This window comes from Dromiciops gliroides, chromosome 6, assembly GCF_019393635.1.
Source record: "Dromiciops gliroides isolate mDroGli1 chromosome 6, mDroGli1.pri, whole genome shotgun sequence".
In the NCBI taxonomy this organism is placed as follows: Eukaryota; Metazoa; Chordata; class Mammalia; order Microbiotheria; family Microbiotheriidae; genus Dromiciops; species Dromiciops gliroides.
Genome location: NC_057866.1, coordinates 93877524 through 93888306, shown reverse-complemented (window position 1 = coordinate 93888306; position 10783 = coordinate 93877524). Strand labels below are relative to the sequence as shown.

General features: G+C 44.1%; 1 protein-coding gene across 3 annotated transcripts in view; it reads left to right on the top strand.

Annotated features, from left to right (window-relative positions):
• The first annotated feature begins 1849 nt into the window (after positions 1 to 1849).
• Positions 1850 to 10783, top strand: part of RGS12 (regulator of G protein signaling 12) — a 221360-nt gene continuing 212426 nt past the window's right edge. For all 3 annotated transcript variants that reach the window (XM_043972855.1, XM_043972852.1, XM_043972851.1), the window contains exon 1: positions 1850 to 1907. The gene's annotated coding sequence lies outside the window, so the exon portion shown is untranslated. The remainder of the gene's footprint in view (positions 1908 to 10783) is intronic.

The following is a 10783-nucleotide window of genomic DNA, read 5'->3' as shown; positions in this document are numbered from 1 at the left end:
AGACCCAAGCTCTAATTCAGATATTAGCTCTAAAAGGGATTCAGACCCCAGTAATGGATAACTTACAAGTCAGGATGCTAGGTTCTCATGAAATCAGTACCCATAATGGGAACAGAGGGAGAGAGGCCATGAAGACCTTAAATAAAATGACAGGCTATAGAAACTCAGACTAGGAATAAATGATAAATGAAGATGTTTTGAAACTAAGCATGGGAACCAGAAAGAGACATGTGCAGAAAAGGCCAAATTTGTCCCCAGATTCACTTTATGATGTGTAAACCCCCCAAACACACCTCCACTGAAAAATGTACTCTTGTTGGGGGTTGGCTTAGGACCCCAGGAACTCCAAATTAGGATGGGCCCTCCCCTAAGGTTGAAATTATTATGAGACTGATAATCAATTTATCCATACTATAAATATAACTGTATTTTCTTTCCCTATTGGAGAGATACCTTTCCACTATTCTGGTTCTCTCCATGTGGTCACCCACAGCATTGCAATAAAATTTGGGAAACTGAGTCACTGAGTCTTGTAATTCTTTTGGGATGACTCAAGATCAATTTGACCCCAAATTCCATCCCACATCAATATGACTCCAAAACCTGCATCCTGCCTACAACTTATTGTTGTTGCTCATCCTTTGTCCTCAAAGAGGTCCATAACATTGGGAGGTGACATCATGACTTGCAGTGATTGGATTTAAGTGAGGAAGGGCCATCTGGGTGCACTGGAAAGATATAGATCAGGAAAACTGGAGATGGCCCTAGATGTTTAAGGCAGTTGGAGTTAAGTGACTTGCCCAGGGTCCCACAGCTAGTAAGAGTCTGAGGTGATATTTGAACTCCGGTCTTCCCAACTTCAGGGCCACTGTTCTATCCATCCCCTGCATCTCCTAGCTACTACTACTCACAGAAAGGATGTCAAAGGCTATCTCCTCCAACCCCCTTATTTTACAAGATGGAAATCGAGGCCTAGGGAAGATTGTGTCGTGTCTTAGGTCCCAAAGGCACAATTCCTCTGACGAGAGTGCTCTTTCCACTGCAAAGCTTCCTCCCTAATAATACTTTTTTCCAACAACACAGCATTTATTGATCTACTGTAATGTGGCAGCAAGGGCTGCCTGCCCTCAGGGAGTTTACAGTCTGAGTCACCGTCTGTGGGGGTGTCGGAGGCAGTGCTGGACCCGGGGTTTGGGATGCGTCAGTTTCTTTATCTGTAAAATGGGGGCACCAATGGCACCTCCCTCCCAGGATCCTGAAGGGCTCAGATGAGTTAACGTGAAAAGCGATTTGCAAGCCTTGGCTGCCATGGGAACGCTAGCTCTCGCTACAGAATTATATAGAAAGTAAATGCAAAGTAACTTTGTCGGGGGCTCCGGCGGGCTTGGGGAGGGAGAGCGCGCCGAGCACGGGGTGGGGGGCGGCCAGGGCGAAGACTCTCAGGCGGGCGGTGAGGGGGCGTCGCAGGTGACGAGCGGCCGGACCGGGGAGCGTCAGAAGCTTGGTCGGAGGCAGAAATAACCGATAGGAGTGTCGGGGTATGGTTCCGGGGCTCCCGCTAGGGGCGGCACCGAAATCTTCCCCCGCCCCTCTTTACCGTCAGCTTCTCGGGCTCCAGCTTTCCGAAGCGCCGGGCCTTGTCCTTGGTCCCCAGGGCAGGCTAACGGCTCGCGCCCCAAGCGGCGGCCGCGCGCCACAGGAAGTCCCGCCTCCCGCCCTGGAGCCCAGGGCTTCGCGCGCGCGGGCGGGGGCGCGCGGGGTTAGGGAGGCGGGGCGCGATGTGCGAGGACGCTACCATCGTCTCTGCCCCGCCCCTCCCGGGAGGGAGGGGGAGGTTCTGGGGGCGGGGCTGGTGGAGGCGCGCGCGGCCGCGGGACCGGAGCGGCCCGGGGAGAGCGGAGCCGGGGGTAGGTGTGGCGGCGGCAGCGGCCGAACCCCGGGTGGGAAGAGCGGAGGGCTCCGGGGGGCCGGCGGGGGGGCGGCGGCAGAGCCGGGGGCCCGCGGTCCGGTCCGGGAAGGGGGCGGTGCGCGGGCTGCGGGGAGCCGGGACATGGCGGCGCAGGGACCCTTGTTCTCACTTTCTTTCTCTCCCGTCCGGCTCCCTCCGGATCCCGCTGCCCGCGCCCCCTCCCCTCCTTCGCGCCGGCCCCGCTTCGGGCGGGGCGCTCGTCCTTCTCCTGGTCCTTCTCCCCGAGGTCTTTGCCTCTTCTGCCCCCCCCTCCCCGTTATCTCATCACCCCCTGCTCCAGCCGCCCTCTCCTAGGTCCCCGTCATTCTCCAGGCACCCCCTCCCAGGTCCCTTTCACTCTTATTATCCTCGAGTCACCCCCTCTTTGGTTTCCATCACCTCCATAACACTCGAGTGTTACGGGACCTTGTTGGGTCCTCCTATTACTCTCGAGGCACCACCTCCTACGTCCCCCTACTTCTGTAGCTCCCCTCAGTCCCCTCATCCCTCCACTCTTTCCCCCCCACCTCCGTGGTCCCCAAGCCCTCTTCTCTCCTTACACTCATCCCTGCCTTCTCTCCCTCCTCCTCCCTTCCCTCCCCGCTGCTTTTCCTTGTTCCTCCCACTTCTAGTGTTTTCCCCACTTCGTACCCCTCACCCGCTGGTTTCCCCGGTCCCCGAGTCTCTGTGTTTAGCAGCCGGCCGTCCTTCCCCGCCCCTCCCCCCACCTCCTCCCGTGGGTTGTCCTCGCCCGCCAGCCCATTGAAACCAAGAACTTGGACAGTTGGATGCAGTTGGGCTCGGTTTTCCTCGCTGTTCACCGATTGCCCCCTTTCCCCACCCCCCAAGTTAGGAGTGGGTGAGAGCGCTTGTGTCCTTACCACCCCTGTCAGTTCTGTAGAAAGAAGACGGTCAGAATCCTTCCCCACCACCTTTCTCTGGGATCTTAGACCGGGGTTGAGGGTTAAACCCTCTTTTCCCATACATCCTTTTCCTGTCCCCTTCTTCGGGGGATCCTAATCCGGGGTGGGGGGGACTTACAAAGGGAGGGCAAACTTTTCTCTCCTCCCTTCTTTTTCCTCTTTTCCCCTTCCCCCTGCCCTCCCTGTGCTTTCTTTTCCCGGTGATACATGAAGACCTGCTGGGGATTGTCATTCTGTTTTTCTTTTGTCCCCACACTGGGAGTCAAACTCCTAGGCCAAAATCATACGCCCAGTAAACGTGTCTTGCCGTTTCTTTGACAGATCTCTGCTGCCTTTTGGTGGGATCCTCAGTATAGTTAGTCTCCTAGGTGAATGACAGCTGAGAGGGCGGGTCTTAGTTTATCACTCTGAGTAGGTGCTAAGAGGAAATAAAGCCAGAATGACCTAAGAGATTTTTTTTTCTGGGTCTCGGGGTAACTGCTGGGATGAGTGAGGTGGAGGGGATGAACTCCAGGGAATAATTTAAATCCGATTTCTATTCTTCTCTCCCTTCAGAGCCGTAGAAATTTTGAATTGGATCACAGATTAAGAGTTAGAAGAAAACTTGGAGATTAAGTAAATGGTCCAGCTGAGATTTAACACAGGCCATCTCACTCCAAATCCAGTTTACTTTTTACTGTACCAACCTTTGAAATCAGTTAACACAAACTCCTCATAAGAAAATGCCGAACAAATTTTAGGAATTTACATTTAGAAATGTTAAAGTCTTCCCAGCTAGTTAGTTGAAGTTAGTGGAAGAACCCAGAATAGAATCCAGGCTTCCCAACTCCCCAGTGCTCTGTCCACTACACCACGTGCTGCTTCTGAATGAAGCATATTTCACAATTATAAACTTCTGTTGCAGTTTTGGTACCTGGTTTGCAGTACTGGAGCTGGGAAGAGACAAACACAAGGATAAACTTCTCTTGAAACTTTGGCAGCTGATTGGTAGTGCTGGAGGTGGGAGGGGTGTGGCAAGTTAGACTCAGGAAGGAGGTCAGGGTTTGAGGGAAGGAAAAGAGAGTGGAAAATCATAGGATCATAGATTTAAAATTGGAAGGAACCTTAAAGATTAACTAACCAACTCATTTTACAGGTGAGAAAACAGTACTGAGTAGAAACTTTCTTGAGTTGAAGGAAGTAGTGGAATCCTTGTGCTTAAGCTAGTGGGGGGTCTGGCTTGGAGGATTTCCTTAAGGTTCTAAGGAGAGAGATGAAGGGACTTTGGGGCAGGAGTCTAGAGTTGGAAGGAAACTCCTTGAAGAGGACCCCGAAGTTGAGGCAGAGGACCCCTAGAGAAATCTGGATTTTATTATTCAAGGTATGACTGTCAAGAAAGGTCTGAAGTTGACAGCTAGGCAGCTGGATTTCAGACCAAAGCACTTAAGAACAGAATTGAAGTTGAACTTTAGGAATAGGTGAACAGAAGGGACAATGGAATTTAACATTTAGCTCTGCATCATATGGGTTTTCCTTCAAGATTTCAAACACTGTCATCAGTTTGTATGGGGATGACTCCAGTGAGCTGTGGTTAATGTGTAGCAGCAGCCAGATGCCTACACTATCTAGTATTCCTGAATTCTAAAATAGGCTTTCCATTCAAGCTCTCTGACTTTTCAGCTTGCAAAAGGCAGTTGGATGTTGCTGTAATTAGCAGGTATTCAGTTGATTTTCAAATTGGAGTTAAAACAAGTTGGCAGCATTGTTTTTGGGGAGGATTCTGGCATAGAAGTTAGGGAGCTTAAGATTTCACTAACAGCCTTTCTTTGTAGGTGACATGAAAGGTATTGTCTTTGATGATCCTAGTGGCTAATCGTATACTGGTCATACTATGACTTATTCTTTTTATGGTCCTTTAATGATATTTTACTTTAGGGTTTATTTCAAGGGTTCTCTAACATTCTGATTTCAAACTCCTTTACATTCCTAAGAAACTGTTGAGGAACATCCCCTACTCTGCCCTCCCCATTCCCAGAAGAGCTTTTGTTTATGTGGGTTATATCTATCAATATTTACCATATTAGAAATTAAACCATTTTAGGATTATGAGTTTTGTATTAATTAGTATTATTAATAGTTTTGACCTTGCATACCCCCTGAAAGGGTCTCAGGGACTCCCAGGTGTCTCAGATCCCACTGAGAATTGCTTGCTTATCAAATTGCTTGTATATAACTTGATAAAGCTTTTTTCTTAACACAGAGCCAGTTAAATGTAGTAAAAATTAAAAGGCAGAATGAAGAAAAGAATAGCATATAATAGCATATAATCCTCTTATTAAATTACTCACATAAATGACATGTTAGCTAGAAATGCAACTAAGAAGCTTTTAGTTTTCATATTCATATTTGGAGTTTGTGAAATTTCTGTCAGCATTCATTTTACTCCTAACACTAATGCTCTTGCCTTTGCTGAAGACATAATTGGAATAATTCTTCTATTTTCTGAACAGTGACTCTTCTGCATTAATGAATAGGGGCCTCAGCCAGTTCTACCAACACCATTGTGGATTGCATCTGTGGTTCTCAGATTACAACCAAAGGGCTGTTGATGTATCTGGAAGTACACTGCTGTTTGTCAACAGTCTTGCCCTTGATCAGATGCTGAGGTCTGTTCTGGAGAATGTGGTCTGTCAAAGAAAGTTATTCTGTAGGGCGAGCTTGGAAGAAACTATTATCTTAAGATTTTGAGGACCCAGCAAAACTCAAATTGGTTGGAAGGTTGTGGGTGCAATCTCCTTTTATAATTTTTTTTCATGCTTTAAAGTTTTATCTATGAAGAACAGAAAAAAAATTATGTTTTACTTTTCTGAGTTTGACCTTTTAGAATAGGTTACTCCAAAGTGCACATCTTCACATCTAACTTGCACAGCTTCTGGGACATCATTATTCTGAAGTTTCTGCTAGTTAACTGATAACACAACAAACAGCTAACAGAAGATAAACCTACACCAATCTTGTCATTGTCATGCCTCAAATACTTGTTTTTCGTTGGCCAAATCATCAGTGTGCCCAATAATAATATGCTTAATTATCATAGCTGGGGTGCCTGATGATTTGTGATACTACCTGTGTGACCTTGGACAAAAGTCCATCTCTTTAGGGCCTTTGTCCTCTTCTGTAAAATGGAGAAGTTTGATGGAGAATATTCTGTAACAACCCTTGTAGCTCTAAAAGCCCTTTGCTTTCTCCACAATTCTTTATTGTGTTTATTTGGTAGAACACTTTAGCTCTCTGCCCAATAACTGCATATTTATAGGGCATCATCATGGGATATCCTATTGATAGATCACTAGGATCTTTTACATGTAACTGTATCAGATTGACTGTAGAAGATGAAATAAAATATCAGACGTTTAAGCTAGTTAGCTCTCTTTTTGAAATGGACACATGCATTATTTGAAATGGATATATGTAGGTGTATATACATTTATGGATGAGTGAACATCTCTAAGGACCTCAGTTTTCACTTCTTTAAAATGGATATCAGGAGCAGCTAGGTGGCGAAGTGGATAGAGCACTGGCCCTGGAGTCGGGAGTACCTGGGTTCAAATCCGGCCTCAGACACTTAACACTTACTAGCTGTGTGACCCTGGGCAAGTCACTTAACCCCAATTGCCTCACTTAAAAAAAAAAAAAAGGATATCATATTGTACTGCCTTCTCCCAAGGGTTCTTATGACAATGTCTTTTAGAGGTGTAGTGGAAAGGGCACTGAACTTCTCATCACATGACTTGGACTTGATTTTTGACTCTCACTTAATAGATGTGTGATACTGGGCAAGTTATACTCACTGTGCCTGTTTTCTTATTTATGAAATGGAGATAATAGCTGTACCACCTCTGACGTGAGGCTCAAATGAAATGGTGTTGCAGAATACTTTGTAACCTATGAAATGCCATATTAATATCAGCTATTAGTACAAACCTTAAAACATTTTAGGAACGAGCTGTAATTGTTATGAGGTGTAACTAAAGTAATGTGATGGATTCTATAAGCCTCACAGGAATTAGTTTCCTTACTTTGTAGTCACATCTTGCTCATATATAATGGCCCAAAATAGAAATCTGTACCAAACTATAATTTCCTGTGGTTCTGTAACATTTAAAATTCTCAATACTTTCCTAACAACCCCGTGAAGTAGGTAATATAAGTTTGGCTATCTCCATTTTACAAATGAGAAACAGACCTAGAGGTAAAGTGACCTTGACCATGATCACCAGGGAGTGTCAAACTAGGATCTCAACTCAGGTCTTTTGATACCAACTTCAGGGCTCTTTCTGCAGGTAGGAAGAGGGAGAAATTGAAGTAGGTTTGTTTAGCCTTCCATTTTTCAAAGAATAGTCATTTCTCTATGTAGATATATATTTTTAAAATAGAGTACACTTGACACTTACTAGCTGTGTGACCCTGGCCAAGTCACTTAATCCTCATTGCCCTGCAAAAACCCCAAAAAACCAGAATAGAGTAGCAGTGGGCCTTGTGCTATTGGGAATTTAAAAAAAGGAGAGAATAAAATGGACATCAAAGTATTAAGAAGATCATAGGATTTTAAGGTTGGAGAGCTAATGCAGCCCCTCATTTAATAGTTGCCTGAAAGGTGACATACACACATATTTCTGCTTATTAGCATCTCTAGATCCTTGAAAATAGATGATATCTAATACTACTGTATATGAGAAAGAGGATAGGCTTCCCCTTAAGCCTCTGTACTTCCTAGGAATCCTAAACAGAGTCAACCTAAGTCCATGGGATAAGATTTGGCTTAACAAATATGGAGAATTGAAAAGTAGTATTCACTGTGTTTGCTTCAGTATTTTGATGGAATCTTGATCTCAATGATGTAGCTCCTTTTTTTGACTTGCAGTTTACGACCTATTCATCCTTCCTTATCCTAGGTGCTTCTTGTTACTGTCCTTTATGGAAGCTCAGTTCAGTCCACTGGATCCCATTGGATTATAGTGGAACATTTGGTTTGTCCACATATTATCCCTCACTCTCCATATGATTAGCTCACCTCTTTTTTCTGGTCATATGTGGGTCTGTAATCTTTTATACCACTCTTTGGGCACAAGTGTCCATTGTCCTTTGGAGGCAGCTGGTGGTGCAGTGGATAGAGGGATGGCTCTGGAATGAGGAAGATCTAAATTCAAATTCAAACTCAGGCACCGACCAGCTGTGTGACCTTAGGCAAGTTACCGTAAAGTGGAGATATCAACATCTACTTCATAAGGTTGTTGTGAGACTCAACTGAAATAATCTTTCTAAAAGTGCTTAACGTTGTGTCTGGCACATAGTAGGTGTATACATGCTTGTTCCCGCCCTCCTTCTGCCTTTGGAACACTTGGGATTTTGGTTCTAACGAGATCATGATGTTACCCATATAACATCACCAGAAGAATATTTGGGTTCAAAAGATTGAGTTCGTGACTGTGACAAGCTTGGGATCATTAAGTGGTTTTCATTCAGGGAGTAATTGCCCAAATGGGATCCAGCTACTTTCCATCTATTAAATTCTGGGTCTACATCATTGCCCATATGCAGTGCTTGTTCAAGATATGTAAGTCATTAAAACTGCATGTTGTTTGTTAATGCAAACAATGAAAAGATTAGGTATTTTCATTGTTTAACAAAGATTAGAGCATCTTTTGTGTGAAGCTTGGGCACAGACTTATACAGTGTATCTTTAGTGAAGAAACAATAGCTATTATAGTTATCCCTTTTGTTTCTCTTCAGGATTATTCCTTTTCTAGACTCCACAAGTCTTGCAGTTTTATTGTAAGATGAAGGGCAGTGACCCAGGATTGCTCAGTTTCAAAGTCTTGTTAGAGATGTAATATATATATATATATATATATATTTTTTGGTGAGGCAGTTGGGGTTAAGTGACTTGCCCAGGGTCACACAGCTAGTAAGTGTTAAGTGTCTGAGACTGGATTTGAAATCAGGTCCTCCTGACTCCAGGGCCTGTGCTCTATCCACTTTGCCATCTAGCTGCCCTGATGTAATAGAATATTGATACTAACCTTTATAATGGCCATACTGTTCTTGTCCTGTTCTTACCCCTTATCTACTTATAACTGAAGAAGCTGTTGCTGGCTAAGAACTGGAATGCTGTTGTCCCTGATTCAGGGGTTAGATTTGTAAAGATTAGGAGAGATTGTATTCTTAGGCTCATAAATTTAAGGGGAGCTGGAAAGACTTTAAAGGATCCTCAGGTAAAACTCTTCTTTTTTTGCAGATGAGGAAACAGACCCAGAGAGGTGAAGTAACTTGTCTGAGGTCACACAGATAGTAGTAGAGCCAGAATTAGAGCTCTCTTCTAATTACTTACAGACTCCAAATTGAGTGCTCTTGCAGCTGTTCTTTCTTTCTTTTCTTTTTTGTTTTTTTGGACAGGGCAATGGGGTTAAGTAACTTGCTAGTTACTTAACTAGTAACAGCTAGTAAGTGTCAAGTGTCTGAGGCTGGATTTGAACTCAGGTCCTCCTGAATCCAAGGCCCGTGCTTTATCCACTGCGCCACCTAGCTGCCCCCCGCAGCTGTCATTTCTAGAGCCTGTCATGCGAATTTATTTCTTGTCATTCTCCCTGCTTCCTCTCTTAGTTCTTCTGACTTTTTAAAAAGCTACATTCAACTTTCCAGACATATTGAAAGCATAATTACAGAAAAATCTCAAAGTTCCCTAAATATACCTTCTCATCAATCAGCCAAGTATTTATGGAATGCCTGCCATAGACTCCAATAGACACAATGGGGGACCCTAAAAAAGTATAGGATATGGGCACTGCCCTCCAGAAGTCTAGAATCTAGTTGTGGAGATGAGAGTAACCTACATGAAACAAGTATCAAAAAGTGTAAAACAAGCATATAAATTAATGCCAGAGTGTAGTACAGTTTGTAATTTTCATAGAAGTTAAGGGAAGGATACTTTCAGTGAAGACTGAAATAGACAGGAAAGATTTTTATGGAAGAAGAAGTAGTTGCAGTGGACTTGGATGGTATTGGTGTAATTGGAATGGGTAGAGGGGAGGTGGGGGTGGCCATTCCAGGCCAAAAGAGTGTGAGCAAAGACACAGAGATTAGAACAACTCAGACTTGCATATGGAATAAGAAACCTGATGACTTGGGCAGAGGTTGTGGGTAGAAGAGTAGTGTGAAATAAAATCGGATGGACAGGAAAGGGCCAGACAATGGAGAAGGGGCCAGAGGGAAGGGTTGAATTTTGTTTAAGTAGAAAATCAGAACCATTCAAGGTTTTAGAGCAGGGCAATAGCATGAAATTGAAATTCAAGGAAGATTATTCCAATAACCAATGCAGGAAGGATGCACTGGAGAAGAAGAGAGACTGGAATTAGGGACTCAGAATAGGGATTGTTGTAATTTAGAGGGGAGTGACAGTGTTCTAGAAGGAATGGGAGGGAAGGGACATAAAGAGAGATTTGGAAGGAAAAGGAGGAAGAACATGGGACATTTGGGGAGGAAAAACAGATGAATCAGAGATGACTAATTTCCAGCCTGGGTCAACCTTCCTTGTCATATTAAAACTTTCTGTCAGTCAGCTGATGCCAGTATTATTTCACCATTGCTAAATTCATCTATTTTACCCATTTTCTTTCATTTAATAAAATAGAGCTTTTCATAACTAATTAACTTGGTTTTATTCTACCACCCACCATGTGGCTTTTACACACACAAATGCCCAGAATTATGTCCTATTTCTCTTTTGCTGTGTTCTTTCCTTCCATTTTAAAAGACCTTTTAAAAACTCCACCAGGGAGCTGTCATACACTAAGTGGATAGTTTAAGGGATGTCATCTCCTTAATATGCATGTAGTATATCAAACTAGAGATGTTGAAGGACAACCAGTAATAC